General features: G+C 35.8%; 1 protein-coding gene across 2 annotated transcripts in view; it reads right to left on the bottom strand.

The window, feature by feature from the left end:
- Positions 1 to 18,015, bottom strand: part of PHTF2 (putative homeodomain transcription factor 2) — a 136,824-nt gene that overhangs the window by 109,407 nt on the left and 9,402 nt on the right. Inside the window, exon 1 of one of the 2 annotated variants that reach the window (XM_037836504.1) lies at positions 468 to 490. The exons of the other annotated variant lie outside the window; for it this stretch is intronic. The gene's annotated coding sequence lies outside the window, so the exon portion shown is untranslated. Of the gene's footprint in view, positions 1 to 467; positions 491 to 18,015 lie in introns of those variants that run through there. 2 annotated transcript variants of the gene reach the window in all.

The raw sequence follows: 18,015 nt of genomic DNA, 5'->3' as shown, positions 1-18,015 counted from the left end.
AAGTTCACCTTCACTGAAATTTTTCAATCTGGTATGGCTTCTTACATTTCTCTCACCAGAGAGTTTTGGAGAAGCTTTCCTTTTACTGACTTAAAATCTTCTATTTTGGTTTTCCTGTCCTGGAGGACTCTTGGGTGAGTCACAAATTTTTAACCATATTTCCTTCAAACGGTTTTCCCCATTGATTCTGACAGAGGACTATTCATCACACCATTATACTTTCATTATATTTGTTTGTCAAGAAAATTGCTTATGTTTTCCAAATAGATTACAGTTCCCACCCCTTTCCTACCATCCCACCCTACCCTTGCCAAATGCAAAGTAAGAAACATGGTACAAAAAAGTATGAGAATATCAAAACTCCATTTTACTCTCCTGACTAAAAAAAGCCTTTTGCAACTTTACTTGCTGTTTGATTTCTGTCACTGAATTAATGACTTTATTCACAAAAATTCCAGATTACTTACCAAAATGAAGATTCTATCAACCCTGCAAGAGTATAACAACATACATTTCATACACAAAATGTGAAAAGAGTTTTTATTCATGCACTCTATTAAATGTATGAGGTATATTTGGGGAATACTGAAATGGTCACATATAAATAACTAATTTTTTTAAAGTTTCAATAGAATTGCTGAGAACATTGCCTGACTTAAAATGCTCTGAAAGAAAATTTTTAAAATATACTTTGGTTTACCAAGCTACATTTAGGAATACGTTTCAAAAATCACCTACAACCATAAACTAGGTATATAAAATCTTCTAAATGCTTTAAATCATATTTATTCGGATCTATATAAATTAAAAATTTGATCAATTTTCTGCTTAATAAAACAAACACCTTTCTTCAGGAATGGTAAGATTTGCTCTGCAAACTCATTGAATAGTTTTTCCATAGTGTCAGCAACCTTTCAGTGATAATGAGTGGCTCATACCTATTTTTAAAACAGGTTTTACAGCAAGCGGAGATAGTTTTCTGAATCAAACATCTGACAGAGCATACTCAAAAGCACCCAAATTTCACAAGAATATATGCAACAAGAATTAATAAATCAATAAATGACTTCATAAATAATAAGATTATTTCTAAAATCTTTCCAATTTCTTTGATTCTATGACAATCATAATAGGCTCTGTTGTCACAATAGTTCACATAAGAAAACTGTTATGCTGAAGTATGATATTAAAGTCAATTTACAGAAAACTAGAAAAAAGCTTACTAGGTACTATGAACAGATGCTCTTAATCTTTTTCATCAACTTTTCTAACGGAAGGATGAATATTATGTTACAGAAATAATCCAATTCTAAAATCACTGGGCTAACTACAGGTATAACACTTAAATCTGCTATATAAACAGTTACCCTGAGCAAATTCTCTCCTTGTCACTGTTTTAATCATCATACCTTTTCAAAACATCTGAAATTATTCTTTACTATGTTAAGTTCCACACAAAATGCATTTCTGATGCCAAAGACCAAGGAGAAGTAAAAAGACAACTATAGGAGAGATAGTACATTAAGTCTGCTTTTATAGAATCTCACTATCAGATACAGTAATGCCCAAAGGTCAATAGTTCTGGCCAAAGAAAGTGTCAGGTTTTTAACCATTCCATTTGTTAGAAACGATTCCCTAAATTAGAAAACTATTAGTCTTAGAATATTACACAATCGTACAACAAAATTCCTCTGTTCCAGCATGACAAATAATCTCACTATGCTCAGAAAACAATTTATGCCCATCTCTGACACTTTATGTTTTTATTCCCATTCCACCCTTTTCTCCACGCATTCATTCTTCTATGTCAGTTCAATTCCTACTTCCTCCATGATGAAGCTTCCTACAAGTGATCTTTTGGATAAAAAATGCTGAAATTTGGCCTGTACTAATAAATCTGGCACTTAAATAAAAATGCAAAGCAATATAGCCACACAAGACTCTTGGTCACGTGTAAACACTCTTGAGGAAAAAAGAAGCATCATTTCTCCTTTGTCTCATGAAGACCCAAGTATACTGTAATATGTGGTAGAGGAAGTACAGCAGAGAAAAAGCAACAACAAAGCATTGGTAAAATTGGGTTCTAGATCCAAATTCTGACACTGTAACTGAGAAGTTAGGATTAAAGGGCTGATTATGATTAATGAATTTTTATACAGATATTCCTTTTTACTTTCTGGTATATTACAGTAGACAGAGGGAAATACCTGAAATCTGAACTGTAATCCAGCTGCCTGGATCTCTGATAATGATTGTATAGCCTTTATCTTGTACCCTTGTGATTATAAAAACTTTATGACTGATCTTCACTACTACCCATGTATCCAGTTTTTTGACTTTAAAGTCTTATGATCTAGGGGACTGGTGGTTTGATGGGTTGAGCCCTCTACCATAAGTTTTACCCTTGGGAAGACGGTTGCTGCAAAGGAGAGGCTAGGCCTCCCTATATTTGTGCCTAAGAGTCTCCTCCTGAATGCCTCTTTGTTGCTCAGATGTGGCCCTCTCTCTCTGACTAAGCCAACTTGAAAGGCGAAATCACTGCCCTCCCCCCTACGTGGGATCAGACACCCAGGGGAGTGAATCTCCCTGGCAACGTGGAATATGACTCCCGGGGAGGAATGTAGACCCGGCATCGTGGGACGGAGAACATCTTCTTGACCAAAAGGGGGATGTGAAAGGAAATGAAATAAGCTTCAGTGGCAGAGAGATTCCAAAACGAGCCGAGAGATCACTCTGGTGGGCACTCTTACGCATACTTTAGACAACCCTTTTTAGGTTCTAAAGAATTGGGGTAGCTGGTGGTGGATACCTGGAACTATCAAACTACAACCCAGAACCCATGAATCTCGAAGACAGTTGTACAAAAATGTAGCTTATGAGGAGTGACAATGGGATTGGGAAAGCCATAAGGACCAAACTCCACTTTGTCTAGTTTATGGATGGATGTGTAGAAAAGTAGGGGAAGGAAACAAACAGACAAAGGTACCCAGTGTTCTTTTTTACTTCAATTGCTCTTTTTCACTTTAATTATTATTCTTGTTATTTTTGTGTGTGTGCTAATGAAGGTGTCAGGGATTGATTTAGGTGATGAATGTACAACTATGTAATGGTACTGTAAACAATCGAAAGTACAATTTGTTTTGTATGACTGCGTGGTATGTGAATATATCTCAATAAAATGATGATTAAAAAAAAAAAAAAAAAAGTCTTATGATCACTAAAGACAGCCCCTAATGTTTATTAATGAAGGGTCTTGGGTCAGCCCAGAACTAACCACCCCAAGTCCAAAGTTATCTTGACAACCGAAGCTGGATCTAACTAAAATGGGCCCACCTGACATGTGCATAACTACAAGTCCCCTATACCTCATTATAAAACTAAAAATCACACCAATCATCATATTAAGGCCACCATTTTCTTACATATGTTCTGTGACTAAGCATGTAATCAATTTGCGCATGCTCAATACTTAAATCACCTTTAATTATATCATCTGGGGCCACTGTGCTCATTATCCTAAAACCTGCCCATCTTTTGCTACTGTAAAACTATCAACACTACTGTAGTTTGGAGAGACAGATTTTGGGCTGATAGGTCATACACTCTCCTGCTTTGCGCCTACAATAAAACCCTTTATCTCTCTGAATCCCCAGTGTCTCAGGAATTGGTCATTTGAGAGCATGGGGCAAAGAATCCACATCCTTGGTTTGGTAACAACACTAAGAACTGTGTGTTCTTGAATATGTTACTGAGCTCTGACAGTTTCTCACCAGTGTCATCTTGCCAAACATTCCATAACTCAGTAAGAGTTAAATGGAAAAACACAATCATGGTAATGTACAGAAGTTCCCCTGAATTCTTTACTAATGCACTCAAAAACTCAATTAACATAGTATTATTTAATCAATGTTACACATATGGCACTATTAGACAAAATGGAAAACATGTTATTTTTAAAAAGAAGTTTATAAAAAAAACAAAAAACAAAAGTAATTTATGTAAATGTCCTCAGGACCTGATTTTTTTATTATCCTGTTTAACAACCTTATATCACGCTGTAATGCTTATGGAATAAAGTCTGTAACAATTAGAATTGTATTTAGACCCTTTACAATCTGGCCCCTAACTACTTGCTCAACCATCTTCTCATACATCTATGTTTCAAACATACCACAGTTCCGACACTTGACTACCTCTGTGCCAAAATTAGCACTGTTCCGCTCTTTCCAAAACAAGGAGGATTTTGACAAGGTCTCCAAAATTCTACTCTCTGTAAGTTTCTCCCAAATTCTTCCAATCCAGGATTTCTCATCATGTTCTGTGTTCCTATACACTTAAAATATTCCATATTCCATTTTGTAAGACTTTTGTGTACTATCTGAATGTGTCCCTGCGCCTGTCCATAAATTCTTTCAGTGCAGACCAACAACTTACCTCTCATTTCCCCTACAGCTTCATCTAGATTAAGCACACATGTTTACAAACCAAATAAAAAAGTTGCCAGCCAAAGCACCATCACAGATGAATGGATTTAAGGGCTAAAATTGACAATTTTACCGGTCCAACTGCTGTACTACCACTATACACTCATTAAAACATAAACATACTCTTTCCTAACACTAAAAGATACAAAGATATTGTGAAGTATAATATTTACTGACATGTCATTCAATCAACCAATATAAAACTATTGCAGACCTAAAAACATCTGAAGACCAATGTAAATGAATTAAACTCAAACCTGTCAAGTCTAGTCTAACTCCATTCCTAAATGCTAAAGTTAAATATAACTCAGTGGCTTCCTCCAAATCAATAAAAAGCAAATTTTAGACCCCAGGGAACAAAACTCTTTTACTCTCAAAAGGATTCTAAGTGTGCTAAGGTTCAAATCAAATTTCGCATACTGATACTAAAATTCTAAAAAAGTGAAACTCTGGTAGAGTGAACATGGTATGGGCAGAAAGAAACCTATAGTTTCAGGGTTGCTACTTTATAATTATGTGAGTTATAAATTGTCAGAATCTTTTGGAAAGTTTCAGCTGTTCATCTGAAATGATATTTCACATAATTGCTGTAATGGGTAAACACCACACACCATACTATATTCAAAGTTGTTTTCAATCTTAGGATAGAAAAAGAAATGCAAAATGAAGTCTAATAAACAGAGCTATTCATTTTCTACAATACTAATTCATAATAGGAATATTTGTAATTTTCTTTTTAATGGAACCATTGATTATTGTATTTTAGGTTAGAGGATAATACATAATCCACGAAGAAAAATTATAGGCAAGTAACTTGTCTCTAAACCTTACTAAAAAAAACATTTTGTGCTACTGTGAATCTAAGAGAATCCTTAGAGTTATAATCTTAATACTACCCATAAAACCCTCTGCAGAGCTTCCTGATGGATACAATCAACCTACTCCGTATGCCCTTTTTAAATTTTGGGGTTCCTTAACTTTAGCATGTACCCTCAGAACCTTTAATATTTCTTCGGCATTCTTTTGTTTTGTTTTTTTTTTATAAAAGCTTAAACGGTCCTTTAAATATCTAATTGATAGTGCTTCTTGTTTTATTTGACTGATGTGCTGCCTGGAAAAAAAAAGTGAAATACGATCCATTTAAATTGGCTTAACTTCCTCATTTATTCATAATAAAGTTTTATCATCAACCCATCAGACTCTACTCAACTAAGGATATGCTATCACTGGCCTCCAATAGAACATTAACTAAATCAGTGTTTCAGGTACTATTTATCAAAATAGTAATGCATTAACTGACATCTTAATGGCATAAGTTAATGGACCTTCAAAATAATTTAATTTAGAAATAAAGAACTATATCTCATCAGCAAAAATGCTCTTGAGTAAAACTTGAAAAACATTACATTAGAGATGTTTCAGTCACTATCTGATTATTTAATAAAAGTAGTTATTTATTCAACACTTATTAATACTGCTCTATTCTAGGCACTGAGGATACAACAGTGAACAAGAAACAAGACCCTGACCTGATGAAACTTACACTGCAAAGAGAGAACGTTAAAAAATAAATAATAAGCAAGATCAATTTTGCATTGATGAAGTATCATGAAGGAAATAAATAGGGATTTATTATTTATAAATGGGGTTGTCCTGGGATGGGTCAAGTTGTGAGGAGGGATTAGGAAGAGAGGAACCTAAGTTCTCGGCATTTTCTGAGATGGAGAAGACAAGAAGGTTTATAAGACTTAATACAAAAATTCAGTTTTGGATATGTTAAGGTGTCAATACCTACTAGACATAAAAATAAAGATATCAAAGAGGTAGTTAGATACATGAGTCTGAAGCACAGAAGAGAGATGAGAGATGAAGTATGAGTTGAGGGGCCATAAACACATAGAATTTAAGACAAAAGGTAGGTTACACAGGTGTCATTTGTCGAAACTAATTAAATTGTACACTTAAGATCTGTGCATTTCACAGATCATTTTAATAAAATCATGATACTGGATAATATCACCTAACGAAAGCACAATTAAAGAAAAACAGGGTCTGACCCCATATCCACTGCTATTCAGAGGAAAAGTGGAATAAGGGAGGCCAGGAACAGAAAATTAGCAGAAAGAAAGCAGGTGAGTGTGATGTCAAAGAATCCAAGCAAGAAGAGTCATTCACAAAGGACTCAGAAGAGTGCTAAAATATTATTGAATTTGGCAATAAAGGGGGTTAAAATTGACGTCAGGAGCAACTATTCAATGGAGTGGGGGAAACGCAAGTAGAGTGAGAACTGAGGGCTGAGAAAGAAGTGGACAAGTGTAAACATAAAAGCATAACACTTCCATCTATCAAAAATATCATGAACAATGTTAAAAGACAAGCAAATGAGAAGTAGGAAATTTCTGCAGTTGATAACAAAGAATTACTATCCAAAATATTTAAAGAAGTCCTACAAATCAGAAAGAAAATGACAAACAACCCAATAGAAAACTGGTCAAGGAATACGAAACAGGTAATTCACAAAGCAGGGCAATTACAAGGCCAAAAATTATGAAAAGACTGTTTCACTAGTGGTCAAAGACATACAAATTAAAATAATGAGTTATTATTAAAATAATAATGTGTGCTGTATTTTCAATAAAATTCAGTGTTGGTGAGAGTGTGGAAGAAATGTGCACTTTTATTTACTCGATATCAATAATAGTGGCTAATACTTATAAGCCAGCATTTACTTTGTGCCAAGCACTGTAGCTACTAATATTGCTTTTTAGAAGGGAAATTTTGCATTAACTACTAAAATTTCCAGTGTGTATATCTTTAACAGGAACTCTAGAGAAATATACTACCTCTTGGTGCACATGTACAAAATTGTTTATTGCAGGAATGTTTGTAAAAGGGGGACAAAAAGATATAACTGAAAGAGAAAGTTGTGGAGTTAAAAACAAAAAGTGAAGAAATAATAAAGAATATGATCTTATTTTATAAAACAAATAGGCAACCCTCTATTGGCTTGACTAAATAGAAAAAAGCCTGGAAGGATATACCTTTGCAAATCTTTGAAGGGATGAGGAGGAGTAAAAACTGAAAAGGGAAAGAAAAGCAATATTTTAAAAATACTTTTGATTACCATGAATTTGTTAAAATTAACATGTATTTCATTTTCTATTAAAAACATTAAATTCAATTTTCCATGAGTTCTATAGAAAAGAAAATGAAAACTGGAAAAACTCATGAACTTTAGATATTTCACAAGAGTTATACAGATTCTACAAGATTCTCCTAACATTAAGAAAAAATGATAACAAAATCATTCTTTAGTAATTCACAATGGCGTCAACTTTTTACTTACATGTTTCAACTTTACATTGTACCAAACAACTCCTTGGTATAAAAGTTGACATAATTAACATATTTACACTTCCTCCCAAGTCCTAATTGTTGCTTACAAATCTTGACCAATTTATAACAGGTACATTTTATTCCACAATAGCCATTCTGTTCTACATTTAAATGGATGAAATACTCACCATTGATTCTTTTTTTTTTTAATTTAATTTCAAAATAAATTCAAAGTTATAAGAACAGTTGCAAAAACAATACAAACCCCATACACAGCACTCCAGCATACCCTGACCCCCCTCCCCCGATACCCCAATCCACCAACTTTAACATGCTGTCACACTGCTATTTCTTTCCCTCCCTCCCTATCATCCATCATCTATTGCTCTGTCTTCTGAACATATGAGAGCTAGCTGCACACATCTTTGAACAAAAGTATAATTCACATATAAAATTCCCATGAACAAGAACATTCTTTTATGCAATCCCATTAAATGCAGCTAAGAATACGAGAGATTCAACACTGAAACAAAGCTTACATTCTATCTTTCCTTTTTTTTTTTTTTTCTTCCTTATGTCCCTACTGTGTCCCTTTGAGACTCCTGTCCTCCATCCTCAGATCCCATCCAGGGTCATCCTTGGCATTCAACTGTCATCTATTTAAATTGTCTTTTTTTTTTTTTTTTCTCAGTTGTGGAAACATATATACAGCCTACATCTTCCCATTCCACCCCCTCCCTAGCATTCTGTTAGTGGAATTTATCACATTTAGAATGTTGTAATGCTATCTCCTTCCCACCATCCATTACTAGAAATTTCCCTTCACCTCAAACAGCAACCCTACACTCATTTCTTAACTTCCCATTGCCCCTTCCCCCATTTCTCTTAACCCATACTCTACTTTTCATCTCTATGGTCATATTCTCTGATAATTTGTGTTTACTGTGGGGCTTAAAATTAACCTCTTAAATCCATAACAATCTTGTTTTTCTTTGATACCAACTTAACTTCAATAGGACACATAAACTATGTTCCTATACTCCTCCATTCCCCCACCTTTATATAGTTCTTGTCAAAAATTACATATTTTACATTGAGTTCAAAACCACTGATTTGTCATTAGAGTTTGTGTATTTTACATCATGTAGGAAGTAAATAGTGGAGTTACAATTCAAAAATTATTGACTTCTATTTGTATTTCATTGTGGTCAGAGAATGTGCTTTGAATATATTCAATTGTTTTGTTGTTGTTTTTTTTTAATTTATTGAGGCTTGTTTTATGTCCTAGCATATGGTCCATTCTGGAGAAAGATCTGTGATCACTAGAGAAAAATGAGTGTCCTGGTGATTTGGGATGTAAGGTTCTATATATGTCTGTTAAAATCCTCTATATCTCTTTCTCCTTTCTTTGTTTCTCTGTCGTAGGGCTCCCTTTAGTATCTGAAGTGGGGCAGGTCTTTTATTGGCAAAGTCTCTCGGCATTTGTTTGTCTGTGAAAAATTTAAGCTCTCCCTCAAATTTGAAGGAGAGTTTTGCTGGATAAAGTATTCTTGGCTGGAAATTCTTCTCTCTCAGAATTTTAAATATGTCATGCCACTGACTTCTCGCCTCCATGGTGGCTGCTGAGTAGTCAAAACTTAGTCTTATGTTGTTTCCTTTGTATGTGGTGAATTGCTTTTCTCTTGCTGCTTTCAGAACTCGCTCCTTCTCTTCAGTATTTGACAGTCTGATCAAAATATGTCTCGGAGTGGGTTTATTTAGATTTATTCTATTTGGAGTTCTCTGGGCATTTATGCTTTGTGCATTTATATTGTGTAGAAGGTTGGGGAAGTTTTCCCCAACAATTTCTTTGAATACTCTTTCTAGACCTTAACCCTTCTCTTCCCCTTCTGGGACCCCAACGATTCTTAAGTTTGGACATTTTATTTTATCTATTGTATCCCTGAGATCCATTTTGATTTTTTCAATTTTTTTCTCCATTCTTTCTTTTGTTCTCTCATTTTCTATTCTGTGGTCCTCTAGGACACTGGGTCATTGTTCAGCTTCCTCTAATCTTGTATTATGAGTATCCAGAGTCTTTTTAATTTGGCCTACAGTTTCTTTTATTTCCATAAGATCTTCTATTTTTTTATTTACTCTTGCAATTTCTTCTTTATGCTCATCTAGGGTCTTTTTTATGTCCCTTATATCCTGTGCCGTGGTCTTCTTCATGTCCTTTATATCCTTTGCCATGTTTTCATTCCTCAATTATAGTTCTTTGATTAATTGTGCCAAGTACTGTGTCTCTTCTGATATTTTGATTTGGGTGTTTGGGATTGGGTTATCCATATCGTCTGGTTTTATCATATGCATTAAGATTTTCTGTTGTTTTTGGCCTCTTGGCATTTGCTTTGCTTGATAGGGTTCTTTCAAGTTGTAAAAAAAAAAATACCAATCTAATTTTTCAGAAATACAAGTTGGTGGCGTACACTTTCTCTAACTAACCAGCAGATGGCGTCTGCGAGTCACCTATACCCCTCAGGTCAGTTCTCCTCAAATTTGTCTTTGTGGTGTGTGGAGAAACAATTTTTCTGGGGTTCAGTTGGTGAACTCAGTTTGGGTGTGTTGTTGGAGCTGTCCGCCCTGAATGTGGGGCGTGTGTCTGGGTGGTTAGGGAGGCAGGGCAGCTTTAATATTCAAACCTCCCAGGTGTTCCTGGAAATTCAAGGCTGTTGCAAGAGTCTAAGCCTTCATTTCAGTTTTGCCCCAGATTTTCTCTGTCGGTGACCCACAAACCACCGGCATTGATGTAGTATCCCTGGGTTTTCCGAGTGGGCCCCCCTTCTCAGCTGTGATCTTCCAGGTCCTCTGCTGAGGGTAGGCTGTGCTACATCACAAGCGCGTGCCGTCCCTCAAGGGAAGCTCCAGGCCACCAGGCCATGCAGGGGCGCTTTCAGCCTGATGCAAAGATGGCTGAATGGGGCATCTCAACTTTCCCCCTGCCTTTTCACACAGTTCCTCCTTCCCAGCTCTGGGACAACTGGCGCAGCTCTGGGCTGTGGGCACGGCCCTGGGCAGGAGTGTCTCCAGCCCGCTGGGGAGCCAGATGCAAGCAGCGCGGTTTATTTCTCCTTTTGGCTCTCCCCTCTGCTCCCCTGGCCCTGAGGGAATCAGCAGCGGGCTATCCTCCATGCCAGACACCGAGAGGTTGACTCAGACGGCTCCTGCCGTGCTTCACTGCACGGTTCCCACTGTCACAATTGCAGCCGCTCCTGGATTTTTCCCTTTTTTCTTTTTTAAAAAGAACCAGTCCATCTCCAAACGCCAAACCCTGGCTTCCCCACACTGCAGCGCAGCCTCGGGTCTTTCAGCTGGCTTACTCACTCGTTTCAGAATGCAGACTCCTGGTTTCACCAAGTGCACAGCCCCTGTGGTTCTAGCAGACCTTGTCCAGCTGGTGCATCGCTGAAACTGGTATTCTGGGTCACCGTCTGTTTTTTATCTAGTATTTTTCACCGAGGTGTTTTTTTTTGCCCTGTCTCACCTAGCCACCATCTTAGGTTCCTCCTCACCATTGATTCTTTTACAATGCTTTGCCATACCTGAATTTTTCACAGTTATTTTGAATGATTTGAAGTTGGGTTAATTTAATTATCAAGCAGCATTTTTCAAGAAGGGCTCAGGAGTGCTACAGTCCCTGAGTTCTTTCATGTTAGAGAACATCTGCCTGGTTCCTTGAATTACAACTTGGTTTGCATGGCAGAGACTGCTAATTGACTCCCATTATTCGTTTCTCCTCTACTTTTTCAAAAATTTTGCTAGGCACACTGTTGCCCAAAATGAAGATTCCTCTTAGGCTTTCTTGGAGCTAGGTGTGACCATGACTATATTCTGGTTAAGGTACAAGCATAAGTGTTGGTTTCCTTAAAATAATATAACTCTTTGGGGAAAAGAAAGGAAATTCCAATCTCCTGTTCTGGAATGCTATTTTAATGGCAGACGCTCCAACAGCCACTGTAGACAGAAATCTTGAGAACAGAAGTAGGGTCTATTAGGAGCCTGGGCTGACTTTGGTGTAGCCACTATACCAGTTGTGGACTGCCTAAGTCCATATATCTTATACCCAAGAACAGAAGATATTTATAGTTTTAGCCACTGTTGCAGCTATATCAAATGGTCAAGTCAGGAATTGCCCATAACTGGGAAATGTGCAACCAGCTTGACTTTTTTCCTCTTATACAAGGTCATGTTCTCTTTTTTGCCAGAATGCCAAAATAATTCTCTCATTTTTGAAATTAATAACAACTAGGGTCTGCTCAATTTTAATTATTTCATAAAATTTTTCCTGGTATTTATCATGCCTTTTCAATCTGCATATTCACTTCTCATTTCAGAAATTTTTGTCTGGATTATATCTAATACTGTTTCTGTTCCATTTGTTAGTTTCTATTTCAGGGATACTAGTTACTGTAATGTAGGATAGAATTTTCATGTACACTTTATTTTTTTTCCTGGAGTATATCTGTAGAGTAGCCATGTTTTTTTTTTTTTTTGTTTTTTGTTTTTTGTTTTTAACTCTTACTCATGTTTAACAAGGGGAGTGCTATCTTGAGCTCTCTTTACTCTGATATCCAATAGGTTCTCCCTGACAACCCTTGACATCCTCTTCACCTTAGATGAGACCAGCTTTTTTTCTGCGTATACTTATGTATGCATATATACCAGACTTCAGTTTCAGAACTGGATACTGCTTTTTATCAGCTTTTCTGTAACTTAAAGATGCAGGAAATAGAGAAAGGGAGAGCTCAGACTGGACTAAGTACAGCCATTGCTGAGGTGTCATTAAATATCCTGTACTAGAGTCTATTCCCCTAGTCAAGGGAGTATCCTATCTTCAGGGGCTCTGGCCTTGACCTTAACTTGGAATACCATTCAAAATGCCAAGCTCAGGCAATACTTTTTGCCTCTACTGAGGCTAGGTGATGACATGTAGGATCTTCTCAAGGAGTCTTTCTTTGATGTTTTGCTCCCTAATCACCTCTGAAAAATATTAGTGAGAATTCTCAATGTTTTGTAGGCCTCTTCCTAGTCTTGCTTCTGGAACATGGGGCTGGAATTAGAAGCCTTGCCATATACAACTCAAATCTTCTCATTTTTTCCTTGGTCTCCACTTTAAGAAGTATTTGGCAAAAACTTGTAAATACCCCTTTTTTGTCTGCTTCAATTCCATTTTTACCTTTCCCCCAAGCACACAACTTTTTCCTTCTTTCATTTGGTTTTAGAGAAGGAAAATTCTGTGATCCTACTTCATTTTTACTCAGAAATCCCCATAATCACTTTTATTTTTAGCATTTTTTTGTATTAAACTCAATTTTTTAAGTTACTGACTCAACTAAAAAGTAAAATACAAGTACTCTAAGACAGGGTTTTAAACTAAGAACAGCTGTACTTTTACTTCTGCTATTTCTAACAGAAGGAAGTAAAGTTTCAATTCTTTTTATAACTTCAAGGTCCTAAACAGAAAAAACAGGGCCATAGATCAAGCGCTACTCTGAACGTAATTGTTACAATTACCTCCAAGAAAAGAACTAAAATGTATTTTTCCTCCTAAAATCTATTCCTCTTCTATAATCTACTCAATTTCCCAAGCAAGGAAGCCCAGAATCTTTCTCGTCTTCCCTCCTCCCACCCCCAATTCTATAACTGGTGCATAGGAGCTACTCAGATACGAAGGAATAAAGTAATACAGCCTACTGGCCACACCTCCCAAAACATCTCTCATATGATCCTCCCACTTTCCTGGTCCCACTTTCACAGCCCTGGTGCACAACCCACATAATCTATTACCAGTATAACTCTCATTGTATGTCATTATTCCTCCACTTACACCATTTATCTTTCTAAAATACTGATCCCATCAAGTTTCCCTTCTGCTTAAAAATCTCTAATGATTTCCCATTGCCTAAGAAAAGAGTTTAAGCAGCACAGTACACAAGACTCTTCTTTTACAAACTGACCACAGAGAGACTGCCTTTACAGTCATTAGCATCTGTCTATCATCTCTTCCTACTTCCTCCACACAGGACCTCTTACTACCCCTTCTCACTTCCTACCCACACACATATTGGACAATCTAGTCATGTGGGTTCCCAAATATACCATACATTCTCATGTTTGCCTTCTAGTTCTGGTGTTATTTCCTCTGTTTAAAATAATTTTCTCCTTTTCTGACTTAATTGTCAAGTTACTTCAGATTCTTCTAGGGCCAGATCATCATAGGAAATTACACTGTGAGAATGTATAAGAAACAGGGTTCAAATAACTTAATTACTTAAAGACTAACTTAAGATTTAACTATTTCATATTCTAGAAAAAGATGGCAGACTAAACACAGGTATCTTAACTTCACTCCCTTACAATACCTAATTGAAACTACAGCAAAGGCATACCCACAGAACAGAGAATAGAGAGAAAACAAAACACAAAGGAAACTTGAAATAAAGTATATAACTAGTAACGGATTTAGCAGAACTGAGAAAGCAGATGGCAGCAGTGAAGAAAGGAGAAAGTCAATCCAATTTATAACATAAAAATCAATAAAAGGTGCAGAGATTGGCAGCTCAAGCACCACTGGAAGTGGGAGTGAATGTGGGACAAAAAGAAGGAAGACAGGTTGCAAGCTGTTAAAGTAGCAGATGCCCTTTCTCACCTCATGCCACAAAGTGACTATTTCAGTCCCCATACTGCAGATGACTAGAAGCTTATTCCCTGCAGGGGATGTAATAATACACACGTATCTCTAAGTATGGAGAAATAAAATACCAGCAAAAAGTTGAAAGTATTCGCCCCTGGGAAAGGAAATATGTGGGGAAGTTATCTGGGGCTCCTATTAAATAATGGCCTCTTAAAATATGTATACGCAGAACTTTGATAAAAATTATAACTTGAAACAAAAGTTTTAAAATTCCAATTTCCAAATAGTTACAGCTTCAATAATTTGGAATTTTTATATTCATAAATATGATGGAAGTATGTAAATATACTCCAAAACATTCATTTGACATTTTGCACAGCCATCTTTTACCTAATAATCGGACTTACAGACAGGTCTTGTAATTAGTTCTAAGAAGTTTCTTCCGAGTTTTCTTCTCTTATAGTAAGAGGAAACTATGTACATATTATTTCTCACATTTATTTAGAACAGAATCCTTTCCTCATGGTGCATCTCATGAGACATAGTACTAAATCTCTAAATATAGCATACTTACACATCATTCAAGTAGTCCCAACTTTCATAGGAAAAAATTAATTATATAAAAATAAGCAAACTTTTCTTCTGATTAAAGAGAGATAATAATTAAGCTGAACATTTTAAAGACAGCTCATTCCACTGTAAGAGCTTACCTCAAAATTTTCCTTATGCTGAGATAAATTTATATCCCTCTGGAGTTCCATTCACTTGTACTAGTTATACAGTCTAAATGAGCACAGAATAAATTTATCAATTATTCTGCTTCAAATAATAAAAAAATTTATGCTGTCATTAATCTTTCTTTTTCCAGACTAAATGTTCCCAGCTCCTTCAACTGTTTGTCACAATAACAAGGTTTTCAGAACCCTCACCATTCAGGTCATTTTCCTCATCGGATATGAGCTAAGTAATTAATGAAGTCTAGTTGGTCAACAAAAAAAATCTGTTTATGTGAAGAATACAAAACATAGTGGACCTATAAGTTCCATTGATAAGGACAAGATCTTTTGGCCATGCAGCCTAAGACTATATTCTGATGTATGAGCTATACATAAAAAATACATATATTTTATTTTTAGCAGCCATGACACTGGTTGACTCAATATTCCTTTCTGAAAATAAAGGTGTATTACATATAACTGCACACATATATACAAACATATACTTAATTATACCCATTGAGAGGGCCTAGAAGCAACGATTCTCCGGTAGCAATAGGCACACCTAGCACCCAGACGTTGGTTTTCAAAGACCATTCTATAGTAAAATGAACCAGGGCACTTTGGAAAAATGTCTAATTCCAGAGCTGGGGAAGGCAAAATACAAGGTAATCTTGAAGCATCTTGTGACACAAAGTAAAGAAGTATTCAAAGAATGATAGGGACATTCTTAAAGGAATAAAATAAGAATGAGTGTATACTTACATAAATAGATAGACAGAAAGATAGATAAGTGAAAGGTTTTCTTTATAGCAGGAAGTGAAGCAATAAATGTAAAAGAAATGATAGATCTTGAAAAATCATCATTTGGCAACCACTGTGATAATACTTGATTCATGCAAGAATCATCAATAGATGCTAGAATTAACGGGTAAATTTGAGGAGTAATAACATACTTACATAATCTCAAATTATCTCTCTACAAGGTAGTATTAGTTACAAAGAGTAGAACAGTGACTTTACCATGGAGAAACCTGGCAGATATCACCCTAACTAAATGACCAAAGTAATCGCCATCAGTTAAAGGAGAAATCTACAGCATTTGCCTCCTGGTATAATGTACTGGAAAGAACACATCATTTGTCTGTGTGTATTCATGTATTCTTGCAAGAGTACATAACCTGAACTTAATCATGAGGAAACACTGGCCAAACTCAAATAGAAGTACATTCTACAAAATAACTGGTCTCAATACTTAAAAACTGTCAATATCATGAAATACAAAGATAGGCTCAAGAACTGTTCCAGCTTAAAGAAAACTAAAGAGACATGACAATGAAATGCAACACATGTTCTGGATTTTCTTTTGATATACAGCACAGAATTGGGACAACTGGTGAAATGCAAATAATATATCTTTAGATTAGATAATAGTATTTTATCAATGTTAACTCTCTGATTTTGATCATTGTCTATGTTCATGTAGGACAGTGACCTAGTTTAGAAAATATAACTGAGAAAGGTAGAGGAAAAGGAGCGTCATGATTCAAATGAGTCAGGAAAAAAGTAATAGACATGCCATCTGCATATATGTAAAGGATAAAGCAAATTTAGTAAAACATTAATATTTAGGGAATCTGGGTGATGCATATACAGGAATTCTTTATACTATTCTTGCACCTTTAAGTCTGAAATTACTTCAAAATAAAAAGAAGAAAATAACTACGATAAGCTTTAACTCAGTTTCAAAATATCCACTTTCTCATGTTAATTTTCTATATTCAACCTACCAACTTAATACACACAAAGCCTTCCTTTTATAATTAACTCTATTTTCTCATTTAGTGTGGTTGCAGTGGAAAAGAAGTATAGGGTAGGTACTAGAAAACTAACCCTGTGCTTTGATATCACTAATTCATATAATCTACCTCTGACACAAGAAAAGCTGAAGATCATTCCAGTTGCCTATGCTCAAAGAAGAGGTAAGTTTTCAGATATTTTCTTGCTAACACCCTATCCTCATTTCCCCTACAGAGATTTTTAGCAGTCCTTAATACATATTATTTCCAAGGTTAAGTTAAATTGACCACTCGAAATATGAAAAGTATTTTTGGAGCATAGCAGTATTTTCAGTCATTGTTACAAATATTTTCCAATAATGACAAAAACTGAACTGCCAGACCCTTAGAGAAATAAATACTTTGCATTAATTTCCCATAATCATGTTTTACACACACACACGCAAATTTTTGTTGTCAATCAGACCTGGGTTTAAAAAAAAACAGAAAACTGCAATTAATTGCTTACCCTTTAACCCATCATTCATCCCTACACTTATTTCAAGTGAAACAAGTATGCTGAAGAAGATGAACACAAATACAGTCAGCCTGTCAAAACACACCATGTACTCTGGTTGTGGCTATGCAATGCTAATGTAGTCTGGAAACACCTGATTTAATTAGAACAATACTAAAAATGGTACTTCAATATTTTCAACTTAAGTTATTACTATAAAACTCAATATTCGGGACTTCCCTTCTCACCTGAAACTAAAAAAAATGAGATAAAATAGGTGAGCCATTTCAGATCCTAGGCAACACACAGAGCAGAACAGTGATCCCCGAAACAGGAGACAAAAAATGTGAGCCCCATTACTGCCCTAGTATACTGCCTGTAGAGCTTCCAGCAGTGTGCTAGAAGGGGAAAACCTCCTAGTATCCTAAAGTTGAGAAGACAGATTTGTGGATTCAGGGACACCAGGTCAGAATACAAGAGAGGAGGGGCTGTACAAAAAGAGCACTGACAC

The sequence above is a fragment of the Choloepus didactylus genome, chromosome 5 (assembly GCF_015220235.1).
Source record: "Choloepus didactylus isolate mChoDid1 chromosome 5, mChoDid1.pri, whole genome shotgun sequence".
Taxonomy (NCBI): Eukaryota; Metazoa; Chordata; class Mammalia; order Pilosa; family Megalonychidae; genus Choloepus; species Choloepus didactylus.
This window is presented reverse-complemented; position numbering and strand designations above follow the sequence as displayed.